Consider the following 7,791-nt stretch of genomic DNA (forward strand, 5'->3'; position numbering starts at 1 on the left):
TGGCAACGCTGCCGGCAGCCCATAGAGTATAGCCTCCTCCTCAGGGTCAAATGACCCTCTGGGGCGCCAGGTCCAATCTGCTTCATGCTGCTTTGAACTGCTGATGTCTTAATTGCGAACGCAGCGGAAGGAGCGCGCCTCCGCGCAAGTGGAGCTTACTATGAAACCGTGCTCGGCTTGTGAGTGTGTGTGTGTGTGTCCGTGTGTGTCTGTGTTCACTGCCTGCCTGCAGCTCCTCTGAGATAAGTAAATGTCCAATTTAGACGTACCATACATCAAATGAAAGGTCTTTGAAAACTGAACACACCTGTCAAGGTTGCGTTTAAGCCCGCCCCTTCCCCCGGAAGCCACGCCCCGGAGAAGGCTCCTAAAAACTCCCCATTGAAACCCCATGTTAAATGAAAAGTGCCCGAATCGCTCCAAAACTTTTTCTACCCCCCCTAAGTGGGGGTCTACGAACAAATACTTTGGGCTCGGATTTTGGCTCCGCCCCCCGGAAGTGGGTGAAACAGGCACTTCAAACACTTTGTTGAATTGTTCAAAAACATTCAAAGTTTTTTTTTAGTGAATTTGTATTTTTCTAAGATGCTCCCTTTAACGAAATTTTTTTTGTATTTTTTTTTTTTTTTTTTTTTGGTGACTTTTTTTTAAATCTTTTTTTTTCATATTTATTTAAAAAAAATTGCGTTCGCTTCCCGCGTTCACGCGTCTTACTTGTATAAGTGAAGCAGCAACCATGGGTGCGAGAAGTACTACTTTAAAGCATGACCACAAAGTAGAAATACTCTGCTACAAGTTAAAGTCCTGATTCAGAATCTTACTTGAGTAAAAGTACAATATTATTGTCTTCAAAATATACGTGAATTACCAAAAGTAAAAGTACTCATTATGCAGAATGTTCCATTTCACAAGTTCTTCTTTATTTCTTTCTCCAAAATGTTGTCAAAATCTTTCAAAAACAGCAGAACTTGTAGATCTGCAATTTTCTGTATATAAAGCATTGAAAAATGGAAATACTTAAGTAAAGTAAAAGTACCTACAAAATGTACTTGGTTACTTTCCACTAACGTGTGGCAGAGCAGCACTGCCTGAATCCTTGTGGCCTAAATTGCCTCCCTTGGCCAGGGCGGGGTTTCCGTTTAGGAGGAGGGCCAGACCAGGTGCTTACAAAAGCCATTAACCACTTAAATCATTATCATATAATATATGGTTCAAGTGGTTTAATAAAACCATATCATATTATGGTTTAATTGGTTTAATAAAACCATATATTATGGTCTAAGTGGTTAATGCCTTTTGTCAACTAACTATAGTTGATGGGCTAGGAGTCCTCCAGGGCTCAATACTAAGCCATTCCTCTTTTTCCTTCTACACCAAATCTCTAAGAACAAGCACTCTAGGGTTCAAATCTCCCAGAACAATGACTCTAGGGTTCAAATCTCCCAGAACAAGGACTCTAGGATTTCAGTTGGAAAGAAACCTCAAGCAGAACCTGTACTGGCTCCAGGCGGGTGACCATCTGTATAATATGACCCTGCAACATGCTTTTATGTTGAATCATACATTTAATCAAACTCTCGTTTACAAGATAATAGGATTGTGTTATTTATTAACACTTTCAACCTATTTAAAAAAAACAAAAGAGAGAGAGAGACCAAAATGATTGTATATACATGTTTTGCAGCAATTTGTAGCAATTGAAGAAATATTAGCCTTAATTGTGAAATCATGTTCGAATCATGTATTTACATTCACTAAGACCGTTTTCCAAAAATACATATTTTTTTTACATTTTGGACCAAATAGACAATTTGACATTGAGGTGCCCACTCTTCCATTGAAACATTTAGACTCAGGTCTGACACCTGCTGGTTGTTAAGTGTAACAGCTCTCCCCTGGCACAGTGTGGATTGGCTCTTAGCTGAGTGCTAGAGATGTGTTAGAGTCCCACAGCAGGTAGGATTTACAAGTTAGGGATTAGAGCTGTAAATTGTGAGAGTGCTGCTGTCGAAGAAACAGTAACTCACCCCCCATACTGGGCCCTAAGTCCCTAAGTAATCCCTGTCGCCAGTGGTGTAAAGTAACTAAGTACATTTACTTAAGTACTGTACTTGATTGCCTGTACTGAGATTTTGTAGATTTTGATTATTATTACAAAACATGCATGAATCACTTCATCCCTATTCAAACTTTGGCTTTTTGAAAATAGCCGATCTACAAGCTCACAACGCATCGCGATGCGACGCGTTGTGAGCTTACAGTAGATCTGTTATTTTCGAAACATTTTTATACATCTTAGACATAATGATGACTTGTGAAACGGGACATTCTGCATAACGAGTACTTTTACTTTTGGTACGACCTGGGGGACACTATAATGTCCCTTCTGAAAATCACGTACCCTACCTTTAAGTAAAAGTACTTCTATCACTATTGATAAGAAGCCACCTGGCCAGTGGAGGAGGAGGAGCCAGATGAGTATTAAAGGTGGCGTTTCAGAGGCTTTAGGCCCTCATGCTATTTCCAGACAGGATGACACAGCTCTTTTATCTCTGTGTGCAGCTCAGCATCTTAAAGAGTTTAACAGGAGTTATTTGTGGGCTGAAATAATCATAGCGTGCATTAAGGTTCAGGAGGAGCTGCTTTGAAGCAGAGACACAGTCAGTCAGTCAGTCAGTCAGTCAGTCAGTCAGTCAGTCAGTCAGCCACACAGAACAACAACACAGGCCTGAGGCCTGGAGACAGAGAGGAACATGTTGGAGGAACAGGATAGAGAGGGGGGAGGGGGGGGGGGGGGGGGGGGGGGCAAGATCACACTAGACTGATAGATCATACAGTAGCAGTGCTGATTTTGTCGACTAAAACTATGACGAAAAATGTTGGTCGACTACCTTTTCTCACTGACGAAAACTAAATAAAGACTAAATAAAAACTAAGCTATGATGACTAAAACTAAGACTAAATATATTGACAATTTCGTCAACAAATAAAAACTTGACTAAAATGTTTGTGAGGATCTAGTGGAGAAGAGATCCAGTAGAACTAAAAGACAAGTCGTTTTATGTTTGGTTGTGCTCGGGTGTTGTGCTCTGAAAATCTTCAAGCTCACAACGCGTCGCTATTTTCACAGGGTCCCCACACATTTTTAGCAATGAATCTCCAAAACTTTTCCAGAATATTTAGCCCAATTTCCAGGCCTATATAACAATCATTCAGCGCAATAATGTGTCTCTTACTCCTATGTAGAATGCCCAACCATAGGCAGTGTAGCAAAAATAAAGCATAGAATATAGAATAGTACAATTTCATTCAAAATTTCGTGCAAAATTAGGGCATAGCTCACTGGAAGACTCATTATGGCATCCGTATGACTTATTTTATTTAAATAATATATGCCATCACACAGCCCGTTCGGCGAAAAACTACTTATGTTACATATTTCGTGTAATGTTATACATGTTTATGAAAATGTTTTGTATTAACAAAATCAATAGCCAAAAACAATGCATAGCCAAATATTTTTCCAGGACCCTTGATAAATTCCAGGACCTTTGATCAATTCCCAAACTTTTCCAGTACTGGATTATTTTTTTTTCAATTTCAAAATATTTCCAGGAATTTCATGACCGTGGGGACCCTGTTTTCAGCATGCAACCAAGTGTAAAAAAAAAAAAAGCCATTGCGATGACATCAGCGCACCGCCAAAACACATTTTAGTCGACTAAAACTAAATGGAATTGTATTCAAAAGACTATGACTAAAACTAAATCAAAATTTGCTGTAAAAATCAATCAGTAGATGTGACACACACACACACACACACACACACACACACACACACACACACACACACACACACACACACACACACACACACACACACACACACACACACACACACACACACACACACACACACACACACACACACACACACACACACACACACACACGGTTGCCAATCGTCCCTTGAAATAAGGAATTGTACCCTTATTTGAAACTAAAAGACGTGTCCCTTATTGAACTGATAAGGGGACACACATTGTTCCTTATTTTTGTGGGAATCAATAAATTACTCACATCTTACATGTTCAAACAGCTCATATACATAATACTATAATACAGGTTGTTATTTAACCACTTCAACCTTCTGGACTTGGTAGACTGGACCTAAAATAGCCGATCTGCAAGCTCACAAAGCGTCGCAAACGCGACACGGTGCAGAGTGAGTTCAGTGGTCAGGAGATGAGGGTGAGGTTGAGTGTGACCTGAGAATAGACTAGACTAGGATGACCTGAGGTTATCTTTCCTGGAGTGTAATCAGATTAGACCGGTCTCTGAGGGCTTGCTTGTTCGCTCACCCACCCACCCACCCTTAACTAGCTAGCTAGCTCGCTAACTTGCTGACTCACTCTTCTGCCATGCAGGAACCATCAACAATCATAATCATCCAGTAAACTGCTGTTAACTCCAGGATTACAGGACTTGTGTGGCAAGAATGAGAGAGAGTGAAACAGAGAGAATAATAATAATAATAACACTACGAGAGGACGACATCATAGTAGTGACTATATCCAAATGACAGTTGAGACACAAGAACAACAGCAGTGAATTAAAGAGTGTAATGCCAGAGCGACCTGCTGGTTAGTTACTGTATGAAGGGACTCAACACTTTGGTAAACATGTCTCTCCTCTGGTAGGCCACACATCTCAGATATTGTCGCCGTCGGGCAGAAACCGGATGTCCCAAAAACATTTCAGTAAAACAGAACCTGGTGTTTCCATGGATCCAATGTAGTTAACATTTAGTCCACAAGCTTATCTTGTTAATACTTTTTCATTGGTTCAATATTTATAAAAACCCACAGACAAATGTTAACCACTTTCACACGGTTTTCAAAAATAGCAGATCTAGACGGGGCTATTTTTCCACTAATTAACGTGATCTAACGGCCAAGTAGAGCGTGAATTAAGGGGGCGGGGTCATTCATAGTTGAATTATGGAGATTCAGGGTTTATGCCCGACAGTGATGACATTATCGTTGTTGTCGGGCAGAAACCTCTCATCTCCATACTACACACTTTTTTTTCGTTTTTATCGTAAATTAATGTCCTATACTTGATCATAACTACAGCGTCGCACAAAAGCATCAAAAGTATAGCAGATCCACAAGCTCCACACCGCGTTTCCAGCTTGTAGATCTGCTGCAGAGCGTAAGTTTTTCACATGTATGTACCTAGACAGTGCATCTAAAGTGACAATAAAGTGGATCTGAATCTTTTGATACTTTAGTGCAGGGGTCTTCAACGTTTTCAGGCCAAGGACCCCTAGCTGAGAGAGAGATGAAGCAGGGACCCCTCTATATTGTATAAAATTGTGTTTCAGATAAACCTTTGATGCTCTTTTTTCCCTCTACACACCTGTAACTCTTTGCCAAAAATAGCCGATCTACAAGCTCACAACGCCTCGCAGCGCGAGGCGTTGTGAGCTTGTAGATCGGCTATTTTTGGCTAAAGTTCTCCTCAGAAAAAGGATGCTAAGGGTAATGTAAAAAAAACACAAAGATTTGGGGGACCCCCTGTAGTACTCTGAGGACCCCCTGTTGAAGACCCCTGCTTTAGTGAATTTGAATCCTGAAAAGTAGGGGTGTGCCGATATATCGTCCCGCGATATATCGCGATACGTTTTTTTTTTTTTTTTACACAATAATAATAATAATCAGGCATGCAAACAGCCCCGAGGTGAAAAGGGTGACAACATGTTTGTTTTTTTTCGGGTCAGTGTCACACTATTGCATGTCTGAGTAATGCAAAAACAGAATTATTTGTTTGCATTTGCTTTTTTTCCTCCCCCATATATTTTTCATAATAAAAAAGTGCGTATCGTATCGAAATCGTATCGAAGTTATGAGCCCAATATCGTATCGTATCGTTTCGTGAAATTAGTGTATCGGCACACCCCTACTGAAAAGCAGCAGTTTTGGACATGTGAGGTCTCTCCACTCTGACAGAGAGATGTGTGACATGGCATCAGTGGAAACAATGCTATTCATCATGACCTGGTTTCTGCTGCTAAATTTGGGTCCCATGCCCACTGGGGCGGCTGATGGAGTATCTGCTAACACACAGAGAGAGAGAGAGAGAGTATCTGCTAACACACAGAGAGAGACGAGAGAGAGAGTATCTGCTAACACAGAGAGAGAGACGAGAGAGAGAGTATCTGCTAACACACACAGAGAGAGAGGGAGAGAGAGAGAGGGTGACACTGTGACAATGATGCCACATAAAGCGGTGGTTCTCAACCAGTGGTCCTTGAGGAGGGTGGTACCAGGGGTCCCCAACAAAATGTGTTAATAGCATCCCAATATTTTTAACCACTTTAACCTTTTATACTTTGGCTATTCAAAAATAGCAGATCTACAAGCTCATAGCACGACATGAGCTTGTAGATCTGCTATTTTTGAAAAATCGTGAAAATGTGTGCAAATCTTTGAATATATATATATTTTTAAGCGAACATTTGTAACTCAAATCTATATATCATTGTGGGGGTCCTTGACATGAAAAAGTTTGAGAACCACTGATATAAAGGACTTACTAGTAGTATCTAGTGGTAACACACACACAGAGAGAGAGGGTGACACTGTGACAATGATGCACATAAAGGACCTACAGTAACAGCACTGGGACATACACACACTTCATGCAAGGTAGGGTAAGGAAATACTCCAGTAAAGTAAAACATATCAACACTTTACAGTACAGTACTTGCGTAAATGTACTCAGTTACTTTACACCACTGCATCCAATCCCTATGAAGAATGTGTGGGAGGTATAGCATCAACTAAATCCAGAGAAAATGCAGTACATGATGATGGATGATTGTTGTTCCAAAAAAAGTAACTTTATTAAAAAATACTGCATTGTGCCATCACAGGTAGTATGTATGTTGCATTTTAACTCTCTCAGTGCCAGACCCCGAGTTATCCCGAGTTTTTGGGTTATACCCTCAGTGCCAGAACGAGAAATCCCGAGTTTAAAAAAAAAAAAAAAAAAAGTTTTTTTTTTGTTGAAAAAAGTGTTCAGAACCCAAGATATCATTATCTGAAGATTTGCAGCTCCATCCACTCTTTGTTTAACCTAAAACTGAAAAAGGCTGTATCTCGCTTCCTAAGCACTTTTTATTTTCTTTGAAAAAACAAAAAAAAAATTCTAGCAAAGTTCGCAATAATTTTTTTATTTCATTGGCACTGAAAGAGTTAATGTGTTGTATGATTATGGTTGTGTTTATATGACTGATACCTTTACAGGTCTCTATTGTAAAAGAGATTTCTGATCTCAGGGAGACTTCCTGGTCAAATGAAAGGTCAAACCAGAGGTCATAATGTATGTAAACAATAACACATTGGCTCAGAAACCATGGGATTGGAACCATAACCATTCATAATGTGTCTCTGGCCATTATAAACGGGGCGTTAGAAATGGCCAATACATATTTTTTCTTCTTCAATCAATTACCCATCCTATGAAGCCCTGAATTCAGGTCAGGGTTTTGTTTGTCTCATTCCTAAATTAATTGTCCAAAAATGAAGAGTGGTCCCAGCTTAAAGCAGCACTCTGTAGTTTGGGGTACCAGTGGCCACTTTGGACACAAATAACATGGCAGCCAACGTCTTTGACTTCATTACCCAAGAGTCTCTGCAAGCATGTCCGGCGAGGACGCGCTGTGATTGGCCAGTCTTCGCTTTGACTGGCAGTTCTGCCTTGCGGCAAATGCCAGGATGAAACTCA

This window comes from Gymnoscopelus braueri, assembly GCF_963280865.1.
Source record: "Gymnoscopelus braueri genome assembly, chromosome: 7".
Lineage (NCBI taxonomy): Eukaryota > Metazoa > Chordata > Actinopteri > Myctophiformes > Myctophidae > Gymnoscopelus > Gymnoscopelus braueri.